Source organism: Lepidochelys kempii, chromosome 3, assembly GCF_965140265.1.
Source record: "Lepidochelys kempii isolate rLepKem1 chromosome 3, rLepKem1.hap2, whole genome shotgun sequence".
In the NCBI taxonomy this organism is placed as follows: domain Eukaryota; kingdom Metazoa; phylum Chordata; order Testudines; family Cheloniidae; genus Lepidochelys; species Lepidochelys kempii.
In genome coordinates this window covers 140,089,246-140,111,270 of record NC_133258.1, presented here as the reverse complement: position 1 = coordinate 140,111,270, position 22,025 = coordinate 140,089,246, and the positions used below count along the sequence as shown (strand labels likewise).

Sequence of the window (22,025 nt, the reverse complement as noted above, 5' to 3'; positions counted from 1 at the left end):
ACCCACCAAGTCTTCCCTGTGGGGGCTCCAGTCCCAGAGCACCCACAGGGTCGGTGACTAAGGCGCCACTTTTTTGATGTGATCAGTGGGGGGAGCAGCTGCTCCCCCAGCTTCCCCCCTCCCCCCAGCTATGCTACCCTGCCCCTAGGAGCCAGAGGGACCTGCTGAATGCTTCCCGGGAGCTGCCCCAGGTAAGCACCACCGGGATTCCCCACCTCACCCCCGGCAGGTCCCTCTGGCTCTTGGGGGCGGGGTGGGCACCCACTATGGTGGCTCACGAGACCCTCCTGCCTGGTTCCGGGGGCAATCAGGGGACAGGGGAGGGGGTGGATGGGGCAGGGGTCCCGGGGGGGGGGGGGCGGGCCACGACCCCCTCATGGGATGAGGAGGGAACCGGTTGTTAAGATTTTGGCAGCTCATCACTGGATGTATCTTTAGTTGGAAATTGATTGTTCCCTCTAGCTCACCTTCAGTTCAAACACAAAAGTCCCTTATATGTTTGTTTGCTTGTAGCAGAACTTGGAGTAGCTACCCAAGTAGTGTGCAGTATACACATGCCCAATAACTTATTTTTATTCATCAGCCCAGATGGATTTATCAAGTCCTGCACCCCAGTGGAGTGAGTAATATACTTCTGTGTTGATTCAGAAAGCATCAGTGGTTGTGATTCAGATTATAGGCACAAATGTTCCCCATCTCTGGCTCTATCACAGTTTTGGTCCCCAGCTGCTCAGAGCTTGCAGTAACAGGGTCATTGGCTATTTAAACCCCATGTGGGTGCAGCAGTGTATTTATTGCCTGACCAACATCCATCACAGCAGCCACAGTGGACCTGCCAACCGCAGACTGGTTGCTCACAGATCTGTAATGCTTGGGAGATAGCCATCCTCTAAAGGGTAGTAGCCACATGCTTCTGGACTGGTACTGCCATTCCCCTTATCTCGTGTTTTAGCACAGCTACAAGAATGTGGTGTTTTCCTCACCTTGGAAATGAGTGCACTTCATTCACAATGAGACAGACATCCACTAAGGATTCATGCCATGACACCACACCAGTAGAGAGTACACGTCTCTCAGAAACTTGAATAGAACCAGGGATTTTTGAGTCTCATCATTCCTCTGCTGTCAGCAAATGTGTATATGCAGAATGTGTATCTTGTCTCCCTCTAGTGACTGGCCCGGGTAGGAGATGACAATCTATTACTTTTTCATCAGCGATCTGGAAGTATATATAAAATTACTGCTTATAAAATTTGTGCACACAAAGATTGGTAGAATAGTAAATAACTGAGGATCGGGAAGTACTACAGAGCAATTTGGATTGCTTGGTGAGCTGAGCGCCTGGAAACAAAACAGATTTTAACATCGCCAAATGCAAAGTTATATGCCTAGAAACAGGCCATGCTTACAGAATGGGGGACTGTATCCTGGAAATAAGGGGACATAGAAGATAAACAATGTGAATTTTCAATGTGATGTGATTCTTACATGTATAAACAAAGGAGTAGTGCAAAGGATTAGGAAGATGATTTTGCCTCTATATATAATATTGGTGGAACTGATACTGGAATATTGTGTATGGTTCTGGTGTCCACCTTTTAAAAAGAAAGTTGAAAAGTTGGAGGGAGTACAGAAAAGAGCCACAAAAATGTTTTGAGGTCTAGAGGGAATGACTGAAAGTGAGAGTTCTAAAAAACTAAATCTGTTTAGTTTTTAAAAAACAAGATTGAAAGGTGACTTGGTTACAGTTTCTGGGAGAAAATACTAAGTTATATAAAGGGGTCTTTAATCTAGTGGAGAAAGGCATAACCCAAAATCAAGGGCTTGAAGCTAGACAATTCAAATTGGAAATAAGGCACAACATTTTAAATGTGGATGATTTAACCCCTACCAAGAGAAGGGGTGAATTTTTCATCTCTTGATGTCTTCATATCAAAACTGGATGTCTCTCTAGAAGTTATGCCGTAGACAAACACAAGTTATTGAGCTCAATACAGGTGTAATTGCCTTATAGTGATACATTGAACTCCTTGAGTCCATCTAGCTTGAAGAAGAGAATGTTAAGGGGTGACTTGATTACAGTCTATAAGTACCTACATGGGGTTCAAGAATTTGATGATGGGTTCTTCAGTTTAGAAGAGGAAGGTATAATGTGATCTAATGTACGGAAGTTAAAGCTGAACAAATTCAGACTGGAAAAAAGGCAAACATTTTTAGCAGTGAGAGTAATTAACCATTGGAACAGTTTACCAAGAATCATGGTGAATTCTCTGTCACTGACCATTTTTAAATCAAGATTGGATGTTTTTCTGAAAGATATGCTCTAGGAATTATTTTGGGGGAGTTCTGTGGCCAGTGTTATACAAGAGGTCAGACTGGACTCTCTAAGTCCCCAGAAGAGGCGGTCAAAGAGGAGGAGGAGGTGATTTCGGACCAGGATATGGCACCGGCAGCCAATTTCTCATCCTCTTCCCCTGTTGAAACCATCTTGCCCTCACCTCCCAGCACGGGGGATGACTTGAATTAATTTCAGGACCTTTTTAAGAGGGTGGAGGACTCGTTGGACATTTTACTGGAGGAAGTACCAGAATCACAGCATAATCTATTTGATATCTTACAGACCTCAGCCGCCTCCAGAATTGCTCTACCAATGAATGATGCAATCATGGAACTGGAAAAATCGATTTGGCAGACCCTGGGAACAATTCCACCTATGTGCAAAAGGTCTGACCAAAAAATACTACGTGTCTGCGAAGGGAACGGAGTTCCTTTTCTCACACCCCGCACCAGTGTCTTTGGTCGTGGATGCAGAAAATGAACAGGTAGGCGGCAACATCCCAAAACCACACCATACAATAGAGACTGGAAGAGACTAAATCTCTTAGGTCATAAGACCTACTCCTCCATGACATTACACCGCAGGATCGCAGACTATGAGGTATTATTTGTCAAATACGACTGTACATACTATTCAAAATTGTCAAATTTTATTAAACTCACACTGGAACAGAAGAGAACAGTTTAGGGCCATCGTCTCTGAAGGTCATCTTCTCTCCAGAACAGCATTGCAGGCTGCGCTGGGCTCCGCAGACACTGCAGCGTGGTCTATAGCCACAGAAGTAGTTATGAGGTATGCATCCTGGCTACAGCTCTCTGGGTTCAACAGTGATAATCATGATGGACACTTCACTACTAGGTTGAGGAGCACATCTGAACTCTCCTGTTATCCAGGGCCATTGGTCCCCATCAGAATCCCTCCTACATATGAACCTACTGGAACTGTGCGCCGTTCACAGTGCATGCTCCCATGTCCTGCCTACAATCAAGAACAAGACCATAAAGATACTGATAGAAAATATCACATGCATGTTCTATATCAACTGGCGGGGGGGCATGTTCACCTATGGACAGAAGCCATGTTACTCTGGAACTGGAGCATCAGTCACAATATCGACATCTCAGCCTCCTACCTGCCAGGATGCCAAAACACCACTGCAGATGCACTAAGCAGAAAATATTCCTAGGATCACGAGTGGGAATTAGACCCCGAGTATTACAAAATATATTCAAACACTGGGGGTTCCCAACTATAGACTTCTTTGCAATGACACAGAACGGCAACTGTTCTCAGTTCTGATCCAGAGCAGAATTGGGTCCTTGCTTCCTGGGTAATGCTTTTATCCTAAAATGGGACACACCTCTCCTATACACCTTCCCTGACAGACATGTTCCAGTCCATAGTCTCTGTCTGAGAGCCTCAAGTCCAACCCAAGGACAACAGTATGTTCATGTGTATAGCAGTTGGGGCACATGGCCTTGTACATGTATGTGACTCAGCCTTCTGGATTTTACCTCTGAGGTCTGCAAGCATGGCCCAAGTAGGTATTGCTAGACATGCTGATTTTTGTATGCCTGCACAATTGCTTCGGTCCCTGAATTGGTGATTAGACCCTTAGAATGTATGCAGAGGGGTTCCTGACCACCAGAACCAAATGTGTCCACCAAAGATTGGTAGGCCTGTCTGGGTCAACTTCACACTCAAGGACTGTGGATGCCTCATGAAGTTATGTGTCATATAAATGTGCTGGAACTTTGAGCTGTTTGCCAGGCAAGTGAGACGTTGGTTGCCACTATCAGGGGCAGGAGGTTCAAGTTCTCATCGACAACAACGCTGTTTTTTATCTGAGCAAGCACGTGGGGGCAAGGTCATTTCAGCCATGTAAAGAAGTGATCTACTTGTGGAATTTTTGTATAAAGAACAGTGTCTTGCCAAATGCTTTTCAACTTCCACGAGTGAGGAACAATAACATAGATGCCATCAGCAGGAACTTCATCGATCATCACAAGTGGTCAATAGAGGGACATTCTGCAGCAGATCTTTCATCAGTGGTGATCTACTTGGTGATAAATCTCTTTGTAACCAACCTGAGCAACAAATGCAGGAGATTCTTTTCCGGGAAGGTCACAGCCAGGGTTCCTTGACAGATGCCTTTCTTCTTCCTTGGCTGAATGATTCCCTCTAGTTTTTCTGATTCCAAGGATGATCAGGAAGATACAGAAAGATAAGGCAGCCTGAACACTCCATTGTAGCTGCCTGACCGATGCAGTGCTGGTACATGGATCTACATCACCTCTCAATTTGACCACCCATTACTCTGTATGTGGATGAGGATCTCTTGTCTCAAAACCAAGGCAAATCATTGCACCCTATTATTCCTGGGGGAATTCTGTGCCAAAAAAATTAAATTCTGTGCACAGTATTTTAAAATTCTACATATTTTATTTGTCAAAATAGCACTACATAATCACACCAGTTTCAATTATTTTGGCTATACAGACAACAACAACAAAATCCCCCCAGGAGCAGAGAGTTAAAGGAAACCCCTACAACAACCCAGTTCCTGTTTCTCTGCACCTTTCCCTCCACCCCCAAGAGCCCAGCTGGGGGGCCAGACACCCATATCCCCTCCCCCCACCTCCAAGAGCCCAGCCACAGGGTGGCCCAGACACCCACATCTTCCCCCCCCGATCCCAGCCACTGGCATCCCCTGGTCCAAACATCTGCACCCCTTGTCCTCCAGAGCCCAGGGATCCAGAGGGAGGAACAGCCTGATGTTGGGTCCTGGGCTTATATGGAATTTCCTGCACACCGCCTCCTTCCTTCAGGGCATGTGGGGAACTGCAGCTGCTGGGAACCCTCCCACTTCTCCTGGTAGTGTCTTCTATTTGCAAGCTGGGGAGCTGCTGGGTCCAGTAGCTTCTAGTAGTGGCCAGCAGCTCTGCAGTCCATTTCTGTGACAGGGGAGAGGGGGAAAGAAAATTCTGTACAGAACATTAATTCTGTGCAAATTCTGCATTTTTGCAGTGGTGCAGAATTCCCCCAGGAGGAACCCCATCCTACAATCTCTTCACCTCATGGCATGGGTGATTTCTGGCTGAGCAATGAGGAGTCTGCTCCTGAGTTATACAGACCAGTTTGGTGAACAGCTGAAAGGATCCACTAAAGCCATGTACAAAGCAAAATGAAAAAGGTTTTCAATCTGGATAGAATCACATCAGTAATCACCAGATAGCACAGACATTAGCCATATGCTGGACTACCTATTGCATCTGAAATACTGTCAGTTCAGTGAGAGTCCATTTAACATCCATTTAGTCATTTGTTAAAGCAGTGACATGGTCCAGACATGATGCTATTACTCAAGCTTCCTGAGACACTGCTATCTTTGGCAAGTCATTGCTGTAGTCTCACTTTAAGTTTCAAGTCCCACCATCTGAAAAAGGAAACTGTTCGTGAGTCACCTACAGAAGAATTTGTATGTGCAATCACTCCAAGCAGAGACAAATTGTTGCTTACCTGTTCTTTGATATGTATTGTGCACATATACATTCCATGACTCTTCCACCTTCACTACTACTTTGGGATTCGCTAACTGATGGTGCAAAGGGCCAAAGAGGGAGGGAGCAACCATGCCCCCTTTATACCTTTGGCTCTGTGTGCGCGGATGAATGGTGGTGCATGCACTGCTTGCTAGTATGGCTGGCAAAAGTTTCTGACTCAAGTGCATTGGCTGCACATACACCTACAGAGGAATTGTATGTATGCAAGATGTATCCTGAAGAATAACAGTTACTGTACTGGTAAGAAACTTCTTTTTCTTTCGGTAAAAACTGGATGATCTTCACTTTTCTTTCCTGTTCAGTTCTTTTATGCTATGAGTAATTATCATTCCTCTGGATTTAGTGCAGTGTGGAATAGATTTACTTTTGGGACTGGAAACAAAGCATGTGTTTGAAATATGTAAAAAAGTCTCCCTTTAAATCAAGCACAGAAATGACGAATTGCGTAAATTCAAGTAAGTGGAGTGGAAACCCACTTTTGTGGTACACTTCTTTTTCAGGTTAGATATTAACTAGTAGTTTTTTATTTTTAGTAAGCTATGGTCTCACATTCACTGCTAGATATTTTTTTCTGAATAAATGCTTTTGTTTTTTATGTGCACTGGTTAAATGCTAAAAATACAGAATTATCACATGCTCTGAGTTGCACCGAGCAACTTGGAAGAAGTAGTCATGTATTGTTACAATGTGCTTAAAGAGAACAATGATAGGATGATAATTAAAAATATTGGCTTATTTTAAATGGGTGGAAAAATAAAAGCACACTTTAAAGAAGCAGGATTTTAAGAGCTCAGCTTGATTGTTTGTTTTAGAGAAAATTTGAATGTAAGAAAAACTTAATGTACAGAACTTCATCTGAAAAATACTGGATTCTGGTCATAAAGTTGGTGATTGTGCTTTAAATTAATTTTATATTTGGTATGCTTCCTCTTTGTGTCTTTCAGTATTTTGACTAAAAGCCCACAGACGACTCTCACTAGTCAGTCTCCTACCTAAAAGTGCTGACCGCCCCCAGGTGGGTTCATTTTACCAAACATTGGCTGAAGATTATTACACAGTTGAACAATGTTCCCAGTAAATTAGGCTTAATGGGTTGACCAAAGAGAGTGGAGTCAACCAGAATCCTTGATTTGTTGGTTATAGATGTCCAACTCCCATGAACCAGGTTGTGTGCGTCAACATACTGCAGTTATGTTGAGTTTTTGCCAGATCTTTAACTGAATTATTCCTGCACTAAAATGGGAGTGCTGCTAGCTTTACTTTTCTGTCCTGCAATACTGTTCTTTGTCCATTCTTGTTTGTCCTTGCCCTTGACCTGATTCTCCTCCTTTTTACCTAAAAAAGAGGTGGGCAAACTATGGCCTGCGGGCTGCTCCTGGCCCAGGAGGCTAGCCCCCGGCCCCTCCCCTGCTGTTCCCCCTCCCCCGCAGCCTCGGCTCACTGTGCTGCCAGCGGGGTTGAAAGCTCCTGGGGCAGCGCAGCTGCAGAGCCCAGCCTGACCCAGTGCTCTGTGCTGCGCGGTGGCAGCCAGCCACTGATGCTCCAGGCAGCACGGTAAGGGGGCAGGGATGCGGAGTGGTTGGATAGAGGGCAGGGGAGTTCGAGCGGGTGGACAGGGTTGGGGCGGTCAGAGGGTGAGGAATGCGGGGGTTGAATGGGGGCACGGGTCCCAGGGGGGCAGTTAAGAAGGAGAGGGGGGTTGGATGGGGTGGCAGGGGGCAGTCAGGGGTGGGGGTTCCGGGAGCGGTCAGGGGATAGGGAGCAGGGGGTGGTGGATGGGGCAAGAGCCCCGGGGGGGCCGTCAGGGAACAGGGGGGGTTGGATGGGGCAGGAGTCCTGGGGGGGGGGCATCGGGGGCGAGAAGCGGGAGGGGTGGATGGGGGTAGGGGCCAGGCCATGCCTGGCTGTCTGGGAGGCACAGCCTCCCCTAACCGGCCCTCCATACAATTTCCAAAACCCGATGCAGCCCTCGGGTCAAAACTTTTGCCCGCCCCTGACCTAGTATGAGGTAGGGATTGAGAATTGGCAGTGTGATTAAAATAATCAATTCTATTTAGCTCTTCCGCTTGAGCATATTACTCAGTTTTTCCCTGGAACTATTGCCTGTATTCTCCCTGGAACTATTGCCATCTATCATATGGAATAATCATTTGGAATTCAAAGTCCAACCAGACAATCTTCTTTGTACTCTCCTTTAATGGCGTGTCCAGTGTTAGCACAAACAAATATTGCATTTACCACTTAAGCTCAGCCTTGGATAACTTTCCAAAACATTGAGACAGAACATAGAAGTGTGGAAGCAGTTGAACTAATTGTGAATTGCTTTGATAGTCAGTTGTCCATCTCTTCATTTGATGTATTTTGATATCCTGGATGACATACTGTCAAGGTTCCTTCCCCACTCTGAACTCTAGGGTACAGATGTGGGGACCTGCATGAAAGACCCCCTAAGCTTATTCTTACCAGCTTAGGTTAAAAACTTCCTCAAGGTACAAACTTTGTCTTGTCCTTGAACCCTATGCTGCCACCACCAAGCGTGTTAAACAAAGAACAGGAAAAGAGCCCACTTGGAAACATCTTTCCCCCCAAGCCCTACACCCCCTTTCCTGGGGAAGGCTTGAGATAAATCCTCACCAATTTGTATAGGTGAACACAGACTCAAACCCTTGGATCTTAAGAATAATGAAAAAGCAATCAGTGTTTTTCTTGCTGCCTGGACTGGTCTCTGCTTTATACCTGATGTTACCTTTCAGAGGAAGACCTATGAAGAAGGACTTACATTAGCCTTTAAAGGTATTAATTCTAGTACTGGTGCAGATATTCCTAATTTCCTTTGTCTAGGTCCCTGAAAAATATTAATATTAAACATTTGATTTTTTAAAATATTCTATGTTTTCCTTTTTTAAAAATATAAGATCAACAAGAAGCTGCCTTTTTTCCAGGGAGATTTAAGTTCTTGGGTGAAATCCCTTGAAGGTTCTAAGGGATGAGTTCAACTTTCTTTTTCTTCCTTCTGGGATGAAATACTGCAAGAGGTATAGGAGGTAGATAGTTCTTTGTTTTGTCAGGGTAGTTCTATCCAGCATTTGTTTTAGCTGCTTAGTTTATCTGGAACCATGGAACTTTGGCAAGAAATGGATCAATTCATATCCTCCTTTAACATCTCAAACACACATGGTGAATCTGCTGGTCCAGAATTTCATAAAATGAGTGAATGTCTGTTTTATCCTCTTTTCTTCTTGGCTGATACCACTTCAAACAGGTGGTTTAGAAATATACCTCCTGTACTAAAGCATTTAGAAAGTGTTTCCCTTCTCACCCTTTTGGCAGAGAGGACAGAAATGTATAATTTCAGAGAGTCAAGGGCATCAGTCATGTCATCTCCTCTAAGTTTTATTCATGGCACATGCTTTTTTATCACATCATGTATTTTAAAGAAAGAAAGAAAGAGAGAAAAGTCAGTCACCAAAGACTCTTAAACGATGTTAGAGATCTAGTCTCTGAAAATTATTTACCTCTGCCCTCAAGAGATGTTGGTAAAACTGTTAATATGAATAACATTTTTGGAATGGAAGAGTGCTGGTGCAAATCTTTTTGGCTGTTTTCTTTACTTTGTATAAAGCACTAGAATATTTTTAGATTAAAATTATAAAAAAGAAAGGTATCCATTACTTTGATGATAAATGCTACACCCCAAAATGAGCTATCATTTAAAATATTCATAACACTATCCTAAGAATTTTAATTAAGTATAAACTTTTTATATTAACTCTGGCAAGTTCTAATACAGTTGTTTTTCTGTCTCTGCTTGAATGCAGTACAGCTGCTTTTTGATGTAATTAGCTATTTAAATAGAATAGAAAGTGGGAGAGGAAGAGGACTAAAAAGACAGTTTTTTTTTTTAAAGAAAAAAGCTGATAGTGTCTTCAGTAAGCAAATTATTTTGTGTTTTTCCCTTTTGATTAGGATATGAAATAACAAGTGAAGTCTGATTGCTACAAAAGAAATTACATCTGGATAATTTAACTGGGGCAGTTTGGGAACTTTTAGTAAAGTGTTTCATATTGCTCCACTATTTAGGAGAACACAAGGATGACTCTAGCAAAACTTTCCTCTAGATGTTTGTGGAAACATCACTATCTGTCTTGTCTTCAAATAGAATAATACCATTTCTGGACAGTTTATTTATGTTCCCTAGGGGCATAATGTTGTAGACCACAAATGCTACATGTTAATGCTCATCGAACGCACCTGACAGCCCAGATCCAACAGTAACAGCAGTCTATCTGATGAAGCTTGAGAACGATGAGACTCCCTGTTTGCCTGTGAAGGATGGCGGCCCATGCACAAGCAGATACAATGCTCAGTGTTCACTGAACAAATTTGAATTTTTTTGGCCAACCCTAGTTGGCCCACTCTAAAGAGAATGTAATCTATATGTTTGCGGAAAGTAAGCAGTTTTTACCAAAAGCAGAGATTTTTACTTGTCACCCTGGTATTACCATGGTACTATCCATGATATTATGAACTACTGTTTTTAGTTAATAATGAAACAGTCTGTTTCTGTAACCTGGGTGATGAACCAAAGACCCTGAGTTTGGCTTTAATTTAATTTTAAAGTGAACTAATTTGAGAACACTTTTTTAGTGTATTAAAGTCAAATAGCAGAGAACAGATAGTTCGAATGAAAGATGATCTGCTGAAATACAGCACCATACTATTGGAACATGTATACATTATGAAGAAAACTTATTGAGGTAGAAGGTTAACAAATATCAGGAGGGTGAAAGGTCTTGTTAAATCTCTTTCAGTCAGAGGTGCATCAGCAGTTGTAGACAGCATTAAATTAGTTACCATACTGGTGATATGTAGAGCAGCCATATGGAGTTCTTTATATATGTAAATTTATGAACTACTATTATATGGATTATGTGTGGACTATAAATATGGCTTACTGGCATTAGAGGGCTTGATTTGATGCTCAATATTTTCCAAGTTTTTTCTCATGGTGAGGTTTTTTTCATATCTGAATTATGGCCATATTTTCCCTCATGGATTGTGTTTCTTGTTATGTTTGAAATGTTTTTTGTATTTAGTTTTTCAAAGTGAACATTTATTAGATATACTTTGTTCCTTTACATTTGGGAATAAGAATATAATACAAAACATTATGAAGTGATTGCTTCACATTTTCCAGTAATTGGCATGTAGTATTTTAGGTGATCAACTGTATAATAAGAAACATGATCTAAGAAATGAATATATTTTTAAAATGAATTGTTGAAAACATTAAAATTACCAGGAAGTATTATGTACTTAAGCATATAGTTTAAGAGGTGGCAATAAAAGTGTGGATCACAAAGACCATATTCTTTAGTTACCTGATGTGGCAGTTGATCCATGCAGTAGACCCTTTTACCTGTCTGAAGCCTCATTGATTGCAGAAATGGAAACTAGGTTGTGGTCTTGGTTTTTATTTTTGATGACCATATGAATCACAGAAGGGGACTTGAAATGATTTTTACATGCAGTTAGAACTCCCATGGAAAATCATTATAAATATCTAAACCAACTGTCCAGTTTTCCTGTAAATCTTCTCTCCAGGTCCTCCTACAGAAATCAGACTATTAATAATTACATGAGGGGCAGGTAGAAATAGGTGGCACTTAATATATTTATAATTATCAGAAAAATTTGCAGTTGTATATATGTGTACACATTGTACATATGTGATTGTGTCCATAAACCTCATTCTTCATGTCACTCGTCTTCGTACTCTTAAACTATGTCTGCACTTGTGACTGTACATGGTTACATGTGCACTGTTGTGCCAAAACCCCGTTGTCCACATCTGAAGCCCTGAAGTAAATTCCTAAAGGAGAGCTTTCATGCTGTGCACTAACACTCGGAAGGGGTGTGGGTAAGTACATGGCTCCTCTATTTCATGTCGCTATAACTCTTCTGTAGTGCAGCTTGGATAGGGTAAAGGGTCTGTACCAGGTCATAGGTATCTATAGTCCTCCAAGGTTATTTCCACAATGCATTGATCCCTTTGCTGCTTGATCTTTATCCAAAGGTACAAAGGGCCCTGGCCCCCCCGTTGCCAGTGGTAGTAACGACCTGTGCTGAGCACTTCAGATCAGTTCTTCTGTAAATGCTATGGATCTGCACAATGATCATGTTACAAGAGCTACTGCCTAGTCTCTGGAGCACACTTGGGTGCTGATCAATCTGCGATTCAAAGTACACTGTCCTCCATGACTTCGTCCGCAGCAGCAAGAATATACACCAGTACCAGGAAGTTTCATGGAAGTTGGAGGAGGTGGGCATTCACTGGACTAGGTCCCAGAGCTGGGAGCATATGAAGTATCTCAGGCTTCTGTACTAGAGGGTGAAGGATGTCAATAATCTCTCTGGGAGGGTACCTAGCACATGCCCATGCTATGAGGAGGTGGACTGAGTGCTCCCCAGGGCTGTGAGTTTGGAGCCTGAAAAGCCTCTCGATCTCTTCCTCAACCCTGCCGGCCTCATTGTATGACCAGATGCCAATCAGGGGCAGGGCGAGGTGGCTACATGGACCTCAAAGAAAGCCCCAGGAGAACCAGAGGAAGAGGAGTATGTGATTCTACATCTCTAGTGAACAGACCAAGTTGAGGAAGCTCCTCCCCCCCCCCCCCCCCCCCGGAAGAGCCTGAGGAGGACTCCAAGCTGCTGCAGGAACTAGAACCTGAGGCTGGTAAATCATAATAGCTTCCCCGCACATTAATGTCCTCTCTTGCTCCAGTAATACATGCCTGAAGTTGGTTCACCTCTGTGCCTCCCACTCCCCCACTCTATCCTGATATGGTCCCCAAGCAGGACATCACTGTAAACGAGTGATTTTACTGAAGTCCCATGAACCCTGTAAAGCATTTAGAGGAAGCTATAACTCATTGCAAATGACCTGTTAGTACGCCCTTGTGTCTGGGCATTTCTTGGCCAGCACTCTGGCAGTGATAGTCCTGGGATGTGTAGATGGGGGGAGGGTGGGATTGGTTCTGAAAGGGCCTGGTTGGGGAAAGAATTTTTGACACTTATGGTTATGCAAAGATCCAACAGTCTCCCCCCTTATCTCTTTTCCTTCCCTATACGAATGAGAGCCACATGGAAGTGGGGTAGGGGTGGTTAGTTTCTTGTGTGCAGGCCTGCCTAGGTCCAGGAAAGTGAATCATTCGGTTGTCCGAGGAATGTGACCATTTCCAGTATTCATTACTGTTCCCAGTTCCTGATGTTTGTCTTCTCCCTGTGCTGAGCCACTTCAGAAAAGTGTGTGTGGGTGAAGCATCTGCTACAGCAGTTGCACAGGTACATTGCCATGTTCCATAGCAGTGGAGAGGTGACTGGCTTGTGGTGTTCATCCAAAAGTTCAGGGAAGAAAATACATTTGTGGTGTGACTGTTTCCCTGTCCGTTTCAGTGCAGTTTGCTGAATATAGGGGCTGGACTTTTTGGTGATGCAGTGGAATTTAGGGGTGAGTGGAAGTTTTCTGTGATTCTTCCATGGGAACTCCATCTGCTAGCTAAGAATACAGTCAGATTCCTCTTGAATTGCCTCCCAAGCTTGTACACAAAATTCAGCAACATTTTTGGTCTAGCAGAAATTCAAGCTTGTTCTTCAGCTTTAATGGCAGGGCAAATGTGTTTGGTCCAGCTGCGTAGCTCACTAAACCACTCCACTCAGCAATATGTGGAGGGGTGACCATTAGCACAAACATCTGTCTGAGGTGGCTGGGTGTCCTCCAGAGGACTGGAAAAGCCTCTCTTCATTTCCATTCCAGTACCTTGAACATAGCTGTGTTATCCAAATGATGGCCTGTTGTTAAAGAAGAAATATGTAACTACTAACCTACGTCATCCCTGAAAGGAACTGAACTCCACCCCAAACTGGTCCTTTGATGCACTGTAAATAGTGCAACATTTTAATAACAGTACTGCAGGTATCGTAACAATTTGTACTCTTAGCTCCTTCCTGGTAAGTCTTAAGTTTTCTGAAGGAAGGGGGCTGTAACAGTAGGATTCCTGAGATGGTTAAAAAGTTTCAATATTGTGGTGTTCAGCAGCACAGTTGTTATGTGGGGGGACTTCGTAGGCTCCTTCAAAGGAGAAGTGAAATATAATGCTAGCCTTGTCTTTGACTTGCCAGGACATTCCAGTGCTCACAGGGAAACCATTCTGCTGGTAGGGCAGGAGTGGCACTGCAGACATAGCAGAGACAGACAGAGAAGGGCCCTGGAGAGCTTTCACTTTTAACCATCTCAGGAATGCTACTGTTACAGCCCCCTTCCTTCAGAAAACTTAAGACTTAACCGGAAGGAGCTAAGAGTAAAAAATGTTAAGATACCTGCAGTATTGTTATTAAAATGTTGCACTATTTACAATGCATCAAAAGACCAGTTTGCGGTGGAGTTCAGTTGGCATTGACCAAAAGAATCAGGAACAGTTCTAGTTCCTTTAGGGCAAGGGATAATCAGGGTCTTAGGCAGGAGGAGGAAATTATGAGCCGGGTCACAGAGTGGAAGTATGCTCAGAGGGAACAAGTACCATGCATTCATGCAGTGACTGGTACAGCTGGAGGCAGAACACTTTCAGGGCCTGTTTGCCACCATTGCCTCTGCTCTTCTCCTGGAGCATGCAGGAGGGGGAACGATGAGCTTGATCCTATCTCTATAGCCCAGATAGTGTTCAGCTCCCAAGCAGGAGATGTCCCTGTTTCTCCCCTTCCCCCTGCCCCCCACTCCTGTGTTCTTCAGCTGATCTTACCCCCACCCCAGATAAGACAAGGGGAAGGGAAAGACAAGGAGATATGTCCACAGACAGTAATGTTTGCCTGCTTCTCAGGGAATTGGACTGGGATTTTTGTTAATCTATTCGTCTTAGAAATCATTTTAGCTCTATATTCAATGTATGTCTGTTTGGGATGGGTCAGTAGGATTCATAGCCCCTGACTGTGATTTCTGCAAATGTGCAGTGCCAAAGAAATGCAATGAATGTCTCTTGCACTCCACCTTCCCCCAGTCATGAATTTCGTATAAAAAAGTGTTCATTGCAGTGAAATAGTAAGCTGTGAAATAATTGTCGCTGTCCAAAGCACCAAATGAAAAACAGAAGAATTTAATGTCTTAATGGCCTTGTTAATGACTTAAATAACAATACAGACAAAGGAAACCAAAGTAAATTAAGAGTGAAGATATCGGACACTGAACAGTGCTTTTGTGACCCCTCCTCTCTGACCAGTCACATCTTGAAACCATGGGAGTACTCATGAATAGCACCAGATAAATTCTATGAGAAAGTGTTAGAAAACATTATGAAGAGGGAATGTGCGAAGCTCCTCAAAACCTTACAGAACTATTTTTAAATTACTTTAACAATGCTTAAGTGCTCCTAATAAAGAATCCTGAAACAGAACGGTTAATGTTTAACAAAAAAGTTGCTCAGCGATGGCATTTAAGTGCGTATATGCACTCTGCAGCACAAAACCACAGCCAAAGGTGTTCACCTTTCGGGGTATCGCTCAATTGTCTGGTTTCAGTTAGCATGTTAATATTGGCTGCAAGGGTTTGAAAGCCACCAGAGATATGTTGCAACACAAATATGTGACAGTGGTCTGTTGAACAGCGTTACATATTCTGGATTTTTTTCTTCAACAGCAAACCTATAATATTTTAGCAAAACGAGCCTATGAATTTTTGAATTTAGTTAAACATTCAAGTTTTTTAAAATCAGATTTGTTTTTGTTAAAATTGTTTCTAACTAAAATAGTTAAATGAAATATTTTAAAAAATAAATAGACTGTATCAGCCAGGTCAACATGAAAAACTGAAAATATTGGCTTCTGCAGCTGACTCAGTCGCCTTCACCTTCATTTTCCTGTTTTGTTCATAATGTGGAAAAGAAAAACAAACTTTCCTGGTTTTTCAGATCCCAAATGATTTCTCAATTTGGAATTAATTAGTCCAAAGGAAGAAAATATTCTTCTACACCGGCAAAAGAAGCTACTGCTGTTAAGTGAGATTATCACTTCAACAGTTTCTGAATCCAAGTGCTTAAGTGACTTCCACCAGTTCACTGATATGACTTTTTTTTAAAACATCATCAGCAAACATCGATTTCTTGAATGGTTCACCCTTAGCGCTGAAGTTTATTGTAGTTGGCATTATGGAGGGATGATTGCTGGATGTCCATGTCATAGCCATCTCCTCTTCTTCAGCAGTTAAGGTTTGACCCTGGTACTGAGTATTGAGAATATTTGCAAGAAAATGAGCTGGAGATAGTGCTTGTCCCATTTTTTTTTTAAATGCTTGTAATTTAACTCGATCATTGCATATTTCTCTTTTAAGATCTCATTCAGTTCCTTCCAAATTTCAACAGTGTCAGCAATAAAACAGCTATTTCCCTGCATTTTGTTCAAGGCTACGGAAATAAGTTTCAGGGTACACAGCATGTGTTCAACATTTCTCTTAAGCCCAATATTGAGAACATTGGCTGTGACAGTGCCATTTATTTTTTCACGATTTTGTTCACTAATGGTCATCAGATTATGCCAGTTCTTGATATAGTGCTCAAAACAGTCCACTACTGAGTTCCATCGCATGTCTTGTGGGAGAGTTAGCTTGGTTCCTTCCACTTTTTTCAGAGCAGCTGCTGCAAAGTGGTTGTTACGGAAGTATTTTGCAATTTCAACAGCATTAGCCTTTATTTCTGGAACACTCAAGTCTTTGGCTAGGAGGTGCATCAAATGAGCACTGCAACCGTATGTTATTAGCTTGGGACTCTCTTCAAAATAATTTCTTCTCATGTTGGATACATTGCAGCATTGTTGGTGACCAAGCTGCGTAGTAGACATTTGAATTTTTTCCCCCACAGTTTGTTACTGCTATTTTTTGTAAGTATTCTGCGGTGTGTGCATTTCCTGATGTATTAATTGTTTCTGTAAGGAGGACATTCCTTCTTCTGTTGTCACACAAGCACATATAACAGGATCATTGTGGACATTGCTACACCCATCAAGACTTGGGTCAACAATTTCCCCCACTAGACCTTTTGCACACTGCTCAATTTCTCTTTCATACACTTTATCCAGCAATTTGCCTGCGACATCTGCTCTCTTGGGTGGACTGTATCCTGGTCTTCATGACTGAACCATGTTAATGAAGTGTGGGTTCTCAATCATATGGAAAGGAGAGTTTGTTGCAGAAAGAAACCAGGCAATTTTTTCATCAATTACCTCTTTTTGTAATCTGCTGGTTCTAATCACAAACTAACTGTGGTTGTTTCTGGATGATGGAGATGTTTTTTTTCTTTTTGATATACTGTGTCTATGTGACATACATGATGTGAGTGAATCACTATCATTGGCAGATAACTCTGAAACTATAGAAAATGATGGTGATCTTGAAGGTGGATAGTCTTCAGAATCCTGTATGTTGAGGATGGAGTCGCCTAAATAAAATAAGTCAATGCAGTTATTTAATTATTATTACCATACTGCTCATTTAGTATTACTCATTACATTCACTGACACTCAGTACTACTTTAAAGGTGAAATTATAAAAGGAAGATCTGCCTATTTCAGCTATTTATTTTTTATCACAGCTGCATCTAAAATGATAGTACCATAGAGTAACAACTATATTTTTTTGCTCAAACATGAGAATTCAAAAATAGTCTGGAAGGAAGACAGGCAATCCTTAAGAAAGAAATATGAAATAAAGAAGTTGACCAACCTGAAGATCCTGCATGTTCAGACATGTTCCTTTCATCATCTTCAATGCAGCATCCTCCTGAGAAGGAGCACTTCTCATGATGTTGTGTCATTCGGGCAGTCAGGCCTTCCATTTCTCTGTTGCAGTGTTTACATTTTGCACGCATGCCCGTCTTACCCACAGGTAGAGGAACTTCATTAAAATATTCCCAAACTGGGTTTCTCTTATGGCGTGCTGCCATTATAGGTTTTCCCCTCTAGTGAGAGAATCTCAAATCAATGAAAGCTACACTCAGAAAGACCTCAAGACTTCTGGAATATGCTCCTCAAAACAGTTTCACTTTTGTTTCTACTGCCTGTCTCTCTCTTCTTACATTTATCTCCACACTTCTTCTCCTTGTCCAGATCTATTTTGCCCCAACAATCTTCTATTCACTGAACTCTTTGAAACTTTGCACTTTTAGAGAAAGTTAAGGGATTGACTCTATGTACACAGATTTGCAGAGGGACAATAGGGTTGAAGTCTGCTATTTCTCACATTTATATATGTATGTATTTAACATTTTTACTGTTAACAAGCATGTTATCTCTGGAGACACAAATCCACAGTTTGAGAACTGCAAAACTAAGCATCTCTGATTGTATCTTCTAGACCAGGGGTGGGCAAACTATGGCCCGTGTGCCGGATCCGGCCCCTCAGGGCGTTGGATCCAGCCTGCGGGATTGCCCCCTGTGGTGCCGCGGGCTCCACACTGCTCTCAGAAGCGGCCGGCACCATGTCCCTGGGGCCCGGAGAGGGGGGTGTGGCAGAGGGCTCCGTGCGTTGCCCTTGCCTCCAGGCACCGCCCCCCGCAGTTCCCGTTGGCCAGGAACGGAGAACCATGTCCAATGGGAGCTTCAAGGGAGGTACCTGGAGGTGTGGCAAGGGCAGCGCGCGGAGCCCTGTGCCTCCTCCCAGAGCGGCGCGGCATGGGGCCAGGGCAGGCAGACAGGGAGCCTGCCTTGGCTCTGGTGCGTGCTGGTGCCACCCCGGAGCCGCTTTAGGTAAGCGGCACTGGGCTGAAACTCAAACCTCTCTTGCACCCCACCCCCCAACTCCTTGCCCTGAGCCCTCTGCCTGCACCTTGCACCCCAATTCCCTGCCCTCAGCCCCTTGCTGTACCCCTCCTGCACCCAAGCTCCCTGCCTTGAGCCCCCGGTTGCACCCCACACCTTTCCTGTACCCCAGCGCCCTGCCCTGAGCCCCCTCCTGCACTCTGCACCCCAACCCCCTTCCCTGAGCCCCCTCATACATCCTGCCTCTGCCCCAATCCCTTGCCCTGAGCCCCTTCCTGCACACCACACCCCGCCTACACCCCGCACTCCCTTCCATACCCCTGCCCCGGCCCTGCATACAATTTCACCACCCAGAGGTGGCCCTCGGGCCAAAAAGTTTGCCCACCCCTGTTCTAGACTGAGCACTAAGTCCCATTGGGTAGATAGGAAGATTAACCTAAATCAGTGGTTCCCAAACTTGTTCCACTGCTTGTGCAGGGAAAGCCCCAATGGGAGCTGCTGGAAGCGGCGGGGGCCGAGGGATGTACTGGCCGCTGCTTCCAGCAGCTCCCATTGGCCTGGAGCAGTGAACCACAGCCACTGGGAGCTGTGATCGGCCGAACCTGCGGACGTGGCAGGTAAACAAACCAACCTGGCCTACCCCGCCAGGGGCTTTCCCTACACAAGCGGCGGAACAAGTTTGGGAACCACTGACCTAAATAGTCTATACAGAAGCCTCTGGAACACCGTAAGATTGGATCACTAATCCATGAACTACTGGAACTTATTTACAAAACTTTTCTTAAACATTACATGAATATATTGTCTCATACTATAGAATTAGAATTTATAATTCCTATTCCATGATGAGATATCTTTGAGCTTTAATGTATCTTAATTAAAACTATCTTTAAGTAGGTTTTTCCTCAAAAAGCATTTTATCAAAAAAATCCGATTTAAATAAAAAAAATCAGATTTTTTTTTAATTGTTGATTTTTATCCATCCTGGAGCTGAGAAGTGTTTTGGACTACATTTTTTCAGGTTTCTAACAAATAACATAATGGAAAATACAATGGTGTGCTCATGACTGATACTTAGTAGGTCGGACAGTACTGTGCTACCGTTGCTTTCTAAATCAACGTTTTTCATTTCCCACTTAAAACTTACTTTTTTTGGCATGCTGTTCTGACTTTTTTTTGTTGCATTGTATTGGTTCCAAATTATTGTAGGTAATAGATCCATATACCACCCCATTTACTATCATGGAGAGATGGAATTACATTCTTTTCCGTTCCTTGACTGAAAAGAAACTGGCAGTTGGAAGTTGACATTGTTGGGAGTCTGTAAGATCAGATGATTCACTAGAGGATCCTAGATTGCCATTCAGCTTCTGAATTTTATGTGTGAGGTGTGTAATCACACTGTGGTCATATTAGAATTAATTCCTTTGAGAGAGAATTCCAGGTAAGCCACCTTTCTTTTTGTTATGTATAAAGTGATCACTCTTCTTTGGGTTTTTTGCATTTTAAAAATATAATATAAATCTAATTATATCTCTATCTATCTAGGTGGTATAAATAAAATATACTTATGCAAAAAAGGAACATCTGCCTTCTAAATATTACTCAGTGTTAGTAATTAAAAGGTTAACTAAAAGCTGAAGAAAGCTTTGAATTTTTAAATGTTTGTAACAGCTAGTAGTCTGACTTACTGCAGACATTTTTGTCAAAGTTGAAAAAGTTAGAGCTAATTAATTTCTTGGGAGACATATGATGAAATTGTAGGTGTGATAACATATTTGAGTAACATATGGTCGTTATGGGGCACCTTTCTAATGACTGAGCACGAAGTTAAATATAGACTTCCCATTTTTCACTTGTTCTGATAGCAATTCTTTGTTATTACACTTTTAACTACTCTTATTTTCCATTGTATGTAGAATTTAATTCCTTGTATTTTAATCAAAATATGAAAAAGTAGATATTAGTATGCTGTAATATTGCCATGCCTAGATAAGATTTGCCATGATTTTCAGAAACACATAGGTCAGCTTTCCTTGTCATATATCTAATTCTACTCTGAGTATACTGGAGCATTAATTAAAATCAATTGCATTTTGACCTTTTAAGTAAAACTTGATATTTGCTACTGAGTGTTTAGCTGTATCTTCTCTATAATAGGAATGACAATTCCTTTGGGACATAGGAGGAAAATGCACATTGTTCCCCTCAATTTAAACAATATATTAAAACTTCATAAATTACTTTTATAAGATTATTTATTTAATAAAAACTGGGTTAGAAATAATATTGGATTAAATTCTTATTCAGTCTCCAAAACTGTAGTAAATTGTGTTTGTACAGAGATCTGCGTTGAGGTGGTAGGTGGGTGTGATATTCTTTTACCTCAATATGGAGCCAGTACGCAGATAGGCTGCTGATCCATCCATTCTGTAGCTGCTATTGCAACCCTTGGGATTTGAGGCCAGGCTGATTCTAGCAGCAGGCAATCTGGGTGTTTGGGCATCAACTCCAGATGGCAGTGTAATGTTATGCTACTTGGCTTGAATTGTTTTGCTCTGTGATTGTATGGCCTCTTCTTGTTTGTAGCTTAGTTGTTCCAGGGTAAGTGCAGGGACACCAAAAATGTCTTCTGTTGTGCTGGCAAAATACTTAAGGTCGTGCCTGCTGTGGCCTCTGCAGAATCTTATGCAGCAGTTACATGGGGAGTTAGGACAGTTAACCTGCGTAGTCCACAGACATGCTGGTTATGCTGCAGGCCCAGGAAGCCACAGATCCCACCTCTGCTCAAAAGTAGCGCTCTGAATGTGCAGGGAGTATAGATAAGACTACGTTTATGTCACAGAGGTCATAGAAGTCATGGAATCTGTGACTTCAAGAGACCCCCATTCTCTGCTTCATCCCCAGGGGCTGCAGGAGTCTGGAGCAGGCAGCCGGCGGGGCCCTGGCAGGGTTCCAGTCACAGGCGACCACAGGGACACGGGGGGCCCCCTGCAAGGTTCCAGCGCCAGGTGACAGACTCCTGATGGGGCCCTCCTTGAGGTTCCAGCGATGGATAGCAGCCTCGTGTGGGGAGAGGGGGATGACTCAGGGAAGCGGCTGAGGGTGTCTCATTTTCTCTTTGGGAAATGTCACCCTGCAGCTTCCAGCTGCCATGGGTGGAGGGGGAACCCCACAGCTCCCGGACACCATGGTCATGGGGGAAACCATAGAGCCGCAGCAGCAAAAGTTCAGACAGGTCACGGCTTCCATGAATTTTTATTTATTGCCTGTGACTTTTGCTAAAAATAACCAGGACAAAATCTTAGCTTTAAGTATAGAATACC

At 43.0% G+C, this 22,025-nt stretch overlaps 1 protein-coding gene across 9 annotated transcripts in view; it reads left to right on the top strand.

Annotated features, from left to right (window-relative positions):
* Positions 1-22,025, top strand: part of AKT3 (AKT serine/threonine kinase 3) — a 258,802-nt gene that overhangs the window by 43,613 nt on the left and 193,164 nt on the right. For 2 of the 9 annotated variants that reach the window (XM_073338266.1, XM_073338265.1), the window contains exon 3: positions 2,621-6,141. The exons of 6 other annotated variants lie outside the window; for them this stretch is intronic. The gene's annotated coding sequence lies outside the window, so the exon portion shown is untranslated. The remainder of the gene's footprint in view (positions 1-2,620; positions 6,142-22,025) is intronic. One more of the 9 variants, XM_073338267.1, reaches the window with a different exon arrangement.